The 13,592-nt window shown below is 38.5% G+C and overlaps 1 protein-coding gene across 1 annotated transcript in view; it reads right to left on the bottom strand.

The window, feature by feature from the left end:
• LOC137057802 (signal-induced proliferation-associated 1 like 2) overlaps positions 1–12,966 on the bottom strand; it is a 70,898-nt gene extending 57,932 nt beyond the window's left edge. Inside the window, exon 1 of the mRNA XM_067430857.1 lies at positions 12,831–12,966. The gene's annotated coding sequence lies outside the window, so the exon portion shown is untranslated. The remainder of the gene's footprint in view (positions 1–12,830) is intronic.
• Positions 12,967–13,592: the final 626 nt, after the last annotated feature.

Raw genomic sequence — 13,592 nt, 5'->3', positions numbered from 1 at the left:
GCAGCTTTAATACTTAACTGATTGGTACAGCATTCAAATAAGAAAAAAATAAAATAAAATAACTCAAACTAAATAATATAACGGATCATTATTACAAACAAAGTAAATTATGAAATAAAATGCATTAAACATTTTTTATAATTATTACAAACAACGTCTAATTTTCTAACAAGCTTAAAGCAAAAGTAAAATACTCCGGCTGGGAATCACTGATAAAGTAATGTCTGGTGCTACAATGGGGTGTATGAAGTCAGACTGGGAAGAATGCTAAGACTGTGTGTGTGTGTGTGCACATCTGTAGGCACCAGTAAGCTGAAGCAGCACTCTGCTAGCTGAGTCAGGAAAAGGCATTAAAATCAAGTAAACACACATTCATACCAAAACTCACAACACAGCAGCGCCCTGAAGCGAAACGTCTAACCGTATTATTAATCTAACAATAACCTCATCCTCCTTCAGAGTACAAGAAACAATACAAGCTTCTCTCGCAAATATCCCTAAAAAAGCTCATTAACTTCATAAAACAGGCCGAACTGGCTGAACCGCAGCGCCTGATTGGGTGCAAGCTCAGCAACTCATTAGAGCCTGAAAGTTGCACATTATATAGCTGTGTCGAACTCCTCTCTTCTCCTCTCAATCTCCATCTCAAAACATGATCCGCTACAATAAACCAATTAACCTTGAACCGAGCAGGTCACTTACCAGCTAATCGATCCCAAAGATAGGACGCACACAGGCAAATACACACTCATCTGTACACATGTGCCACGTCTGGCTCATAAAAATCTCATCAAGCCCGTGACGAAAGATGTTATAGTGATAATTACGTTATTGAAACACAGTCAATTGAACTAATAGAAGTCAGTAAGACCGTGAAGAATGTCGAACACGCGAAAGGTCAACAACAGCTGACCTTTCATGCCAATGTAAGACTGGTCCTGTGATATGACATAAAACTAAGACATCTGGGAGAGCAGCTAATCAAATATCAGCATAAAAAAAATATATACTGAAGGATTTTCTAAAAATACAGCATGGTTGACCCGAGGTAGTCAAGAGGTCATGTTTTAAGAGCAGAGTAATGTACCATACTAGATTCTCGATGTATATTGTTGTCAGTAACAGAGAAAAGGCCTCAAATTCCATGAATTTAATCTTTGAATTCCAGGACAACATGACCTGATCTGCGTTTATTATAGAAAATAAAACCTAACAACAGTAAATCTCTCAAAGTATGTGGATTTCTTTACGGATTATAAAAAGTGTATCTCTCGCTTTTAAGCAGACAAAAGCATGCAAATCAACACTTTATTGAACATCTGTCAAACAGAACGATTGCTAACTGAAACTGAAATACTAATCTTGTGCATTTTGACACCATTTAGGTGACCAAAAATGGATCCGGTGAAGTCTTTGATCACCCGCAACCCTTTCCGACAAACACACAGAGCTGTTATGTTTATTTAACGTGAGGAGAGCTGATGGAAGAGTCTAAGGGCTGCACCTGCGTCTCAAGGCAACACGCGTTCTCTCCTCATCTTTTTTAATTGCCGACAGCCATTTCCTGCCACCATAATCACACCCATAATTTCCTGCACAAATGTCTCTAATTTTCCAGGTCATAGGGGCTTCCAGAAAATGATAAAGTCTAACATCTTATTTAAGTGGTAAAGGTTAGAGAATGATGGGTGAGAAGAAAAAAAGAAAAAGAAACATGTAGAAAAAAGGGTCCACAGTGTCACCAGTCAAAAATCCCCTAGGCTTCCTACTGAGAGATCATTTTCGCTACAGTGGGAAGAAGGAATGCTGGGAGAGACACTAATCCACTCCTCTTATCTGGCCTTCGGCTCTAGAGGACAACAGGTCAACCATCTCACCCCCACCCCCCAAAAAAAAAAAAAATGAATGGAAGCAACAAATTGTCTGGGGTCTGGCATATGGCTCTAGGGTCTTACCCAACAACAAGCACAGGTCATTAGATTGTGAACCATCAAGCCAAAGATAATCCTTTTGTTTCTCCATGTTCATCTCTAAATTGTGCTGCAGATTACTTCTCACAATCAGACAAATAATCTGCTATTGCCTTATGCCACATGAGTCAATGGTGAGCATTTACAATAAAGCAATAAGCCACAAGAAGCATGTGAAATCAGATGCACCTAAAACACCCTTAACCTTGGTAAGCCACTACAAACCACAAAGGGATCAAATGGCTTATTGCTTTTACAAAAAGTGGCAAAAGCAGCCTGAATAAAGAACCCAATATATATATTAGACATGTGCCGATTTTCCGTAATGCGATATATCACGATAATGAATATGCACGATATTGTTATCATGGGCACTTCAAAATATCGTAAATAATAATTTATTAACAATTATTACATTTTTTATAATGCGCTCAAGAATACTTTGCCCATCAACCGTATAAATGCTCAACACCGCTGTATTCTGTGTCAAAGTGACACGCACTCAGATGTAAATGAGAAGCACGTGAATGAGTGAAGGAGACGCGCTAATGAAGTGCCGCTCAATGACAGCAGAGGGTGCTGATGAACTGCAGAATGCAGCGCTTACCCCGGAAACCCGCAAACAAAAGCCACAGCACTAGTGAAGTTTTTAAAACAGCCATTCGTTTTTTTGTAATCTCAATGTTGTTCATCACAGCACCAAATACTTAATACTTAAAGACTTAATAGGCTATTTATTGTCAAACTTAAACATTTTTATGTTTTAATCTGGACTACAACATGCCCTAATGATTAGATTTTTTTTTAATTATTTGTTATTGTTCAGTAAAACTTTGAGACATACGACTTCATTAGTTAACATGTTTGCATTAGTTTACCATGGTTACATTATTACCAAACTGACAATGAAAAATACTTATAAAGAATGAATTATTCTAAGTAATGTTAATTTCTTAGTTACTGTTTAATAACATTAAAATCAAAATCAAAATAACTTTTTTAATGGACCTAAGATAAAGCTAACAATGATCAGTATTTCTTAACTAACATTACCAAAAACATTATACTTTCTGTAACAAATGTAGTTATTGCTCAATCTTAGTGAGTGCATTAAATAATGAGACCTTATTGTAATTTGTTACCTGTTGTTCTTTATAGCCTAATTCTTTTGTTTACACTTTAATCTGTTTGAAAATGTTACTTTTACAGCTCTGGAAAAAAATAATTCTTAATTTTTTCCAGAACTGTATATATTTTTGGTGCATGATATTATTGTATTTAAACATTCAGTTATTTTTGTTATTACACAAATAGTTCTTAAAGCTGTTATGCTATGACAACAACTTATTTCAATATCATGATAATATCGTACACCTTGATAAAAGCTTCAGCAATTAATCGCAACATGAAAAATTGATATCGGCACATGCCTAATATAGATATAAAATCTAATACTAAGATCCTCTTGGTCAGACTGATGGACCAATTTGACCATCTCTAAAAAGGTACGTCCACTAACTTAATCTGTTTGCTGCTGAATGTTTTTAAGAACAATGATTAAAACATCTCATCCAATCAATCTATCAGAATACTAATATAGCTCCAGTACTAATATATTGATACAATTTCTTTAAATATTATAATAAGAGGTATATCTTCTGAGTTCTTCAAAGGTTAAACCTTTATGCTACCCAAACAAACAAGAAAGGCTTATAGGTGACCTTGATGACATTTAGCTTGTTGACTAAAGCATATGCAACAGTCCACATTCCAGACCAACGTGAAACTGTTCGTTGATGGGGCGAGATCAATAAGACAGAACAATAGAATACCCTGGGGGCAGGGGCAACTTGGCCTTAAGAATAAACCTGCCCATCTGTCCCTCCTGAAGTGGCTGGTAGGAGGTCAAAGGACATGTTGGACCAATCTCAGGCCATCCTTAAAAATATTTTGGTTTGCAGTAACAGTAAAAAAAAATTAAAAAAGGGTCGGTAGGTAGGTCTATATTTTTTTTTTTCAAATTTTAATACAAAAAAAAAAGTACATTTTTGGTGATGGTGATTACGTAGGTATGAATTTAAACAAATTGGCATATCGTGACATCACTGACTGGGTCTTCAAGCCGTGCCTTCGGGCGTGTAGGCTAATTGCAGGCTATATAGACCACAAACAAATTGAAATATTTGTCAAAAACATGTTTATTGCATAAATTTCCGGTGCATTCTTAAAGAAAAGTGTCCAACCACCAGCTAGCTGTCATTGACTCAAAGCTGTCAACCCTCCCTTTTTTTCCGGGTTTCTCACGTATTTTAGCTCTTTTCCCGCTGTCTTCCCGTTTTAGTATTTTCCCGTGATATGTTTCTTATTTTTACGCTCGATTGTGTAAAAAGGGGTCGTTTTACGCTCTATTGTGAACACGCAACTATCTGTGTCTGTCTCTGAAGTGGCTTCCACTTCTTGCCAGACCAACGCATCTGGTGATACAGACTAGTGCATTTGAATATTAAAAAGCAAAAAGTTGTTTTTATGAATTCAATTAATTAAGTCTATAACCAGCTATTTAATCAAGAGCAGTGAGTGAGTCCTTATCTTTTGTTTGACAGAGAGCAGTAAAGGCTACTGCCCCTTTAAGACCTAATACAGAGATATGCATCGTCTTTCTCAACTATAAAGTTCTCTTAAGGCATATACAGACTGTCTGATGGATACTCATCAAGATCGACATGTTGACATACTTTTTGTGTGAGTTTATCCGTTCAAACGCAAGACTTGAAAGAACTCAATATTTGCGCGCTGTGAGACGTGCGCGCGCTGCGCAAAGAGACAGATCTTCTCTCACTGCAGAGGGTTCTCATTCGCGTCTTCTGGCGAATATACTGAGTGATGATGCCGAAAATGACTGGTCATACGGCAGCACTCGCATGCATTGAACACAGTTTACAAAGATAGACCGTTTTGCCCACGTTTTCTTTTATTATCGCTGTTGTAGTGTACGTGTATCCATCGACAGAACCATACATAAAGCATTATTTTTCAAGTTACAACCAGTCCCGCCGCTCCCACCACGCGCTGGGGTTGAGCAGAACACACGCTACCCATAGCAAAGCGTTATGACAACGACATTTCAGACTGATAGAGACAAGATAAACGGCTTTTTGTACACGTTGTTATATTAATTATAATTCAAAATCTGTTTTATTCGCCACAATATAGTAATGATAAATGTTGAGGGGGCACTTTTGATTCATTTTCAAAAAGGACAGGGGCTCAAAGCCCTCCCCTCTGCAGTGCACTTGCCTGGTGTGTGTAACGTGTCATGGTCCTCCTGACTCCTATCACACAATGCGGCGAAATCTCCGACAGGGCTTTAAAACGTTACAGTGAATGAGAGTATGAGCCGAGCCGAAACCATGGCCGAAACGAACGCACGTGCTGGCCATAGTGTGACATCCGTTAACCATAGTGTAAACATAGATGACGTCACGGGTTTTTCTATAAACGAAAGAACGTAGCCTTCGTTTGTATGGCCCAGGCAATTTATACATTTATAATACTTACTAAAATATAATTCATATTATTTTATTACTGTTGTATTAGTTGTTTGAAAAGTAAAAAAAGAAATTGGTCGGTCTTAAAGCCAATTTACAACCGGCAAGTCGGTCGGACTAAAAGGGAAAAAAAATAAAAAATTGAGTCGGCCCTAAATTGACAGGGTCGGTCGGGTTACGGCAAACAAGAATATTTTTAAGGATGGCCTCACCTTCACAAAAATAGGGGTTGCTTCGTTGTTACTTTACAGGTGAAAAGTGTAATTTATGATCCACTAGTGGCACCAAACAAAACTGCGAAAATATTTCCAAACAGTTTTCCACAAGTAGTCATCATAAACTCGAGTAAAAATGTGTCCCCCATTAAACTGGCATATAAAAGTATTTACACATAGTAAAAAACAGACTTTGCCTAAGTCTGAAAAAACATGGACAAATGTGAATATACTGGAATGAGTTGAGTTATTACCTTCTTAGACTAAATGGTTATGATTTATTAAAGGGCTGTGAGGGTTTGCTGTGTGTGCAAAATTGCAGCACCACCATCTCCGTCGCAACAAACAACAGCTGTTTCTGCTACAAATAGGCTTGCTGATTATGACCAACATATGTAAATTACATCTAGCAATGTCATACTAAATCCTTATGGTATATATTTAGTTGTCAGATGAGAGACATAGCATAGGCAGACTGTGGCCATAGCATGGGACTGCCTGAAACGGTTACAGTGAACTAAAGCCGCAACAATGTAGCCACAGACAAAAACATAAAATGAGTAACATAAAATATATTTAAGTGCAATTAGAGTAAAATGGACCTTAACATGAGGAGTCCTGAGGATTACATGCATCTAATCGTCCTTGTACACGCTTGACTAACAAACAACCCCACTGTCATGGGAATTACACATCCAGCCCTGGCAAGAAGCAAATGTAGGGCAAAAATAATAAGCTTTCCACGCGACTTGCATTGCAGAGGTGGCGCTGTCTAGCGTACAATGCACTTAATCATTGCGCAAATATGCTTGAAGAAGCTAATGGCTAAAGAGCAAACACAATGATGCCCAATAAAGGAGACAGTGGCGCAATCCTTCGCTTCACAAACGCATTCTTCGAAAATACATCACAAATGTCTGTCAAAAAGAAAACTATTTAGCAGAATCCCAACGCAAGCAGAATGAACGCGAATGCATGGAGCAGTCAAGACAAGCTAGTGACGTGGTGATTCATGGCTGTTGAAGGGTAAACAGTGCAAAACAAAGACTTCACAGATACTGAGCAGTCTTTATCGCTTTCTTCGCTTTGGGACACACCTCCATGACAACAGACACAGGTACAACACAGCCACTGTTCTCAACACTTGGCAAGAGCTGTTAACCTTATGCAAGGCCTTATTGTGCACATAATTCATTTTTTTTCAGCTCCCTGTCAGTCATTTGATTAGTTATACCATGTTTCTCCAGGTGGAAGCGAAGAAAGCAGAGAACCAATTACAGGCTTGTTAAGAGGTGACATTCCTCAAATTTTCACCCTGAAGGCTTGTGTGGCAATTCCCCTTACTTTATGAAATAAAAAATATCTAATTGTGAAAGTGTTTTGCTCAATCTGCTTGTGTTAATGAAAGGCTCAAGGTTTGATCTTTCCACCCATCCACTAGACAGAGAGAAATGGGGAAATTAATGACTTTGAACATTTCACGTAGATTCGCCTGTCCCCATTTGAAGTCCCTCTTTGTGGTAGAAACCTCCAAAGAGTCCACTTAGCAAGCGCAAGAGAGTCATATTAGTCCCGCTGAGAACAGAGATCTGGTTCAAAGACACAGAGAGAGACACCCCCCTCTCACAAGGAGCGTAGATGCTTGAATAAGATTTGGTTCAGCCAAAGTAGAACTGTGGAAATCTATCTGCTGATATTTCAATCCTCGTCTCCAACTCGAAACAAAGCCCCGCACAGAAACAAACGAAGCAGAGCCCAATGCAGACTCCAGTGCTCTAGTTTTTCGTAGCAGTTGCCATTTTAAATATTGAGCAGCTTGTCATCTGAGGTTATGCTCATGAAGCAGGTGGAAAGGAAAAGGGAAGATCCCAAAGGATGGTGGAAACGTACAAGCCTGAGCAAAAGGGTTTGAAATTAAACTATTGTAAATCAGGAAAAGGCATTTGGTGGGGTTGAGACCCAACTGGATGAATGGAAGTGAGTGTTACAGTGTCAGGTGTAGAGGCAGATGGCTCTGTGCATCTGATAGGGTTTGCCAGCAGCCTCACTCTCTTTCCCATGGGCCTTTGCATTAGGAAGAAAACAGGGAACGGTCCAAGATTGATGGTTATTATGAGGCTTGGGCTGCAAGTTATTAAATATGATATAGAGATGTTTAATATATAAAGTAATCGCTAAAATATTAAGGAACACTGGCCTTGCATGAATATAAATTATTTACTCACCCTCATATCATAAAACTGTATGACTGTCTTTCTTTTATGAAACACAAAAGACGATGTTTTGAAGAATGTTTTGGTCTATACAATGAAAGTCAAAAGGGCCTGAAAGTACATGTGTTGTTCTGTTTTCCACAGAAGAAAGAAAGTCATATAGGTTTGTAATGACATCAGGTTGAGTACATTTTTGGGGTGAACTACAAGAAAAGGTTCTATATAGAACCTTAAAAGGCTATATCGGCGCTATGTATTTGGAACCCCTAAAAGGTTCTATATAGAACCCTCTTTAAGTGCCAAAAGGTGTCTTTCTTGTCATTATAGAACCCTTTTAGCATTTAAATTAGTCAGCTAGAACACAGAAGAACAATATATGGTTGTAAAATGAATCAGAAGTAATTTGGTAATATGATTACGGAAGCATTAAGGTTTCCGATACAAGACTTGCCACCACTCATATAGCAGGCTGATCCCTCTGTCTCCAAGTCAATGATTTTAAACAATTCTCCTAAAGTCACATGACTGCAATACAACACCTATAGCCTGACCTTTAAGTTTAGATAACATCCATGCTTCACAGCAAACCTTGAAAATGAAACAACAGACACAAAACAAACCAATGATCACAAGCTTGTTTTTCTAGTCTACTAGCCACACAATGTCTTGGATTCAGAAATCCAGGGTGCTAAGGCCAGGTGATTCTGCTAGGAACGTCAGGAAAGTCACTCAAGCAAAAGTGAGAAGGCAAGTCTGAGTTGGCGTCAGCTCTTTAGGGTTGTCTAGAACAATAAGGATGAAATGGTTTGCTCTACATCGACCTAAAAACCGAATCTCCTAACCTCCAGGCTGCGGAAGCGTCATAGGAAGACACTCCATTGTGTCGACACCTTCTAAAGGAGCCATGAAAGAGAATGGGAGGAGGGGAAAAAAAAGTGAACTCAATGGCTGACTAAAAGGAAACCTTTTCTTGCAACAAAAGCTTCCATTGGGACAAGAAAATTAAAACCACACACAAAGAATAGAAAAAGCTTTATCTACAAAAAATTCAGGACAACACTAACAAATGTTACTCTAAATGTCCTCACGATATGGTAGCCTTGGTAGAAAGCACATTTGGTTTAAGTTTTAAATTAGAAATTAGCAGTTGGCAACCACTGCTGAGCATACAGCTGACTACATTCAAACAATTATATTGTTCATCTTAACAAGAGGATTGAGGGTCATGCAGGGCACTGGAAGAGTGCCAGAGACTATGGATAGAAGGTGGAGTTGGTGGTCCCATTCAAGATGTCACTTTCTTGCTCACAAAGGTGCATGAGCAAACATACAATAAACATGGAGTATCCAAGGTCACTTTCGGCCAAACTGAAGTACTCTTTGATGGAGTGGTGCAGTGATCCTTTCCTGTGCCCATGCAGGGAAGCTGAGAAAGGTCTGGCTATTGATTCCTCGGGCAACAGATGGCCATAGCTAATCCCTGTCTGTGTCCATGCATTCTCCCGATGCTATCCATCAGTTTAAAAAAAATCCCTCAGTATATTACTACAATGCAAATTAACAACATATCCTTTGTAATCATCTTCTGAGATGCCACTTTAAGAGAACACATTTCAAATGCTTTTCATGAACATTTTTCCCTTCTGAGAACAATCTTACAGCAAATCAATGAACAAACAGGCTCTTGCATGGATGTGAGTGACTATTTTAGGAGTTTACAGACAGGCAAACAGATTAGGGAACTAGAGCATCCGATTGGAGTCTTGAGATAATAAAATACTTCCTTTCTGAGAGAAGCAAAAGACAAACTCTTACAGAAAGAGGTCACACTTAGGGCAGGAACTGTTTAGTCTTTGAATTAAGCCATTTGGATCTTGTTCCCTGAGGTGTTCTCAACTCCTGACCTTGATTAGGTAAACTTGAAACACATCCGAACTTATTTCCTTTCCATTATCAGTGAATTATGCAAATATGCACATAATCTGCCCCACTGTGCAGGATCTGGGCACTCAAATATGCTCTGATTGTTTACCATCCCTTGGGAACCAGAGTTGCACGGAGGAAACAGCCCATATTGAGGAGTCTTCCCATGGAGCCAGACACAAAAACATATACAATCACCCACACCGGACTCACATGTCGCCTATGAACAATGAAATGGGGGAGGAGTCTACTGATTTGGTTGCTAGGGTCAATGGGGTCTCACAAGAATTAGATAACTCAATCAACAGTCAGTCGAAGGCTAGCTCAAACTCAGCTGCATCTAATATAATTTCCCTAAATCGCATTGCACTAAACCATTTGAAAAACATCTGCTGATCCTTCTTTAAGATCTTGACTTTGGTCAAAGGCCCAAGGGACGAGACCAGAGAGTTGAAGAAAAGACTGGAGACTTAATTAGCCTGACCACACTATGTCAGGAAAGCCGAAAAGTCCCACAGGGTTCACATGAAGAGTCCCTCAGTGCTGACAGGTGCCCGCCATGACACAGAGAGAGGGAAAATTAATCCGCTAACACAAACAAATCGCCCTCAGGCCTGTTTTCTGTCAGGGGTAGCGACACAAAGACCATTGATTTGAACTCTCTGAGCGTACAGAAAGTGTTTTTGACGGGTTCCCTGCTGTCAGACATTCGGGGTGTTTGACTTCTAATCCACCCTGAGGGGGTTTCAAATAACCACACAAAGCAGCATGACTATTCATTCAGCGGTTTAAGGCGGTATATCATAATTTAAGTGAGAATGCAAACATTTCACAGAAACAGCACAAGGTTCTTATAGCAGAAACCAACAGGACACAGATTCTTCGTGTTTCTTCGTTGGCCCAGAGCCCTGCTCTCAAGAGAAGTGTTTCTGACTCAATTTAGCTAGGCTGAACATAATTACATTGGAGTTTTGATAATTAAATTAACAATAAAATATATGGCAGCTCATGAGATGAGCATTCAGCCATCTGCACCTCATTTGACATGCAACAAAACATTTGGGCGGATATCTGTAGTCTCCATTTGATGAAGACATTTCATTTATATGCCACTCAGATTCTAACAGATGAGAACAAAGTATTTGCCTGAATTTGAATAATGGATTCACCTAAAACAAAGACAGCGGAGCTACAAAGGGTTTCAGCCTGCAAAGCACACAAACCCCTCCAATTTGGGCATCAAAAACTCCAAACCCAGGAGAGAGAATAAAACCGCAGATCTACTGGGTAGACTGCCAAGATGTTCGAAGCAACAGCTGGCTGCCAAGGTTACTGCTGAAGGAACAACAAAAAAAACTATTTCTCTTTAAAGCGTTACAAATTAAGCAAGACTAATCCATTTCGGACCGTTGCAGGGCTTTCGACACCATTGAATAATGAGTACTTTCGGATGATCTCTCTTAGGATGAAGACCAGTGACAGAATGAGCATTAACGCTATTAGATTGAAGATAATCATTTGTAATTAATTTCCTATTAACAAACAAAAAACTCATTTGTTTCAAATTGAAAATGTATATGCTCAATTCTTAGACAGTTTGCAAAAATTATAAAAGATCTTTGAGACTGCGAGGCTATGTAGGAATAGTTCTCACAAAAGAGATCAACCCTCATGTCATTCCAAACCCGACTTACTTTCTTCTATGGGACACAAAAGGAGATATTATGAAGAATGTATATGCCAATCAATGACGGCACAATGAAGATCACCATAAAATTAACATCAAAATAGCTATTTTCCAAGCCTTTTAAAGCCCTACAATACCTTTGTAAGGAAAAAAATAAATAATTATTCTAAAAGTCATTCACTAAAGATTGTGACATCTGCCCTTGCACATCTTGGCAATTTTATGGGAGACGTAGCCATATTATATATAGGCTATATATATTAAACTTCATTTGCAGATTGCAGAAACGACACGTAATATGATTTGTAAGCAAGTGTGCAGTATAAATGCTAACATAACATCACACATGTTGGAATTTTTTCTACTTTTTTAAAACTTTTTAAATCTAACCTCTCCTCAGCCTTAAGGGATAACAAAGTGATGGCTGGTTTCACACGGAATCATAGACAGTTTGTTTACTATTTTTATGAAACTGAGGATTCTCATCCTACTGATATGAAACACTGTTTCCTGCTTACTATAGTAGGCTACAGAAGTAGGCTACGCATATTCGGACGCGGAAAATGATTCGTTGATGATTGGAAATGAATCAGACTACCGTAATCCGATTCTGGAGTTCAATTTATTGACTGAACAATTCCGTAGCAGCGTTAAACTGAAGTGAATGGAAAGTGCGGATAGCGACTTAAATTTCGGCCTGCTCCTCACAAAGCAATACAGGCTATATGTAGGCTATACAACGATTGGGGGAGTTTGTATTTCACGGAAGAAAGTCATAATGGTTTAAGACTAAATTAATTGAGTAAATTAAAAAAAAGATTTATTTATTTATTTTTAGGTGAACTGTCGATGTAACAAGTTTTAAAGTGAAAAGAAAACGACAAGCGAATAAATATTGAACATTTTCACACAAATGTCAGATGTACAACAACTAGAGTGCAAACAAATGTGTTGTCAAAGTACGATGTTTTGTTAATAACTCCCCCCATTCCCAAACACTGGATTGAATAATGCTACTAAACTGCCCACTGTTAATGTGCATCAGCAACGGCAGATATATGAAACAACCCAAAAGAATTCTCCTAATCTAAAACAAAGCAATTTAATATTTCCCGCTGCTTTCCTAAAAAGCATCTATTGTTAAAACTAAAAACAGACACGCGCTGTGGAGCCGTGTGGATATGTATGGACAAAACCCAGTTCACCTTTAAGAAAAAGTTTCTCTCGGAACAAGTTCAAATACAAGAAACAAAATCAATTTTTAGTCATCTTACCTCGCCAAGCACGAGACGACAATCCCATTGTATGTGAAAATTATACAACGTAACGACTCCTTGTGTCAACACACGCGTTATTTCCCAAAGAGACGCGCCTTCCACAATAGAAGCGCAACAACTCAACAGATCTCAGGACACAGCAAGCGACTGACTGACAGCCCCACGGGCACAAAGCCCGCCTGTTCTACGCGCTGATTCGCCGTGGCGTAGACATAACTCCTCCTCCTGCGATAGAGGATTATAATTTGCTATCTGGCCTGTCAATCTCGCCCTTTGACATTAAAGGGGCTGTTTAGAACGATGTTGTGAGACTCATTTATGTAGTCTCGTGTTGAGTAAATGGCATCTACCATCTTAATAAGCCAATTAAATAATATTTTTAGAGATGATAAATGAAGTTATATAAATCTCCACTTTTAAATGAAATTTTTAATGAATGTACTTATTTAAATTAACAAGCATTGTTTTCCATGAAATTGCTTCAGATTACCAAACCCATTGTACAATCAGTTAATATAGGGAAGGACGTTGAATACACAAGCAAAATGCTTTGACTTGGTCACACTACATCCTGGTGGTCATTTTATAAACTTTTTCTGATGTGGAGGAGACATTTCCCCCCATCATTTAGAGTTATAAATAATTTTTAATGAGGATTTGCTTGAATAAAATTTTGCCTAGAGGCAACATTTTGCAACAGTGGAATATGTGAATACAGTTGAAATGGACAGAGTTATTAATTCAGAGTTATTCATTTTT

This window comes from Pseudorasbora parva, chromosome 22, assembly GCF_024679245.1.
Source record: "Pseudorasbora parva isolate DD20220531a chromosome 22, ASM2467924v1, whole genome shotgun sequence".
NCBI lineage: Eukaryota > Metazoa > Chordata > Actinopteri > Cypriniformes > Gobionidae > Pseudorasbora > Pseudorasbora parva.
The sequence above is the reverse complement of the archived record's forward strand: the minus strand, read 5'-3'. Positions and strand labels throughout refer to the sequence as shown.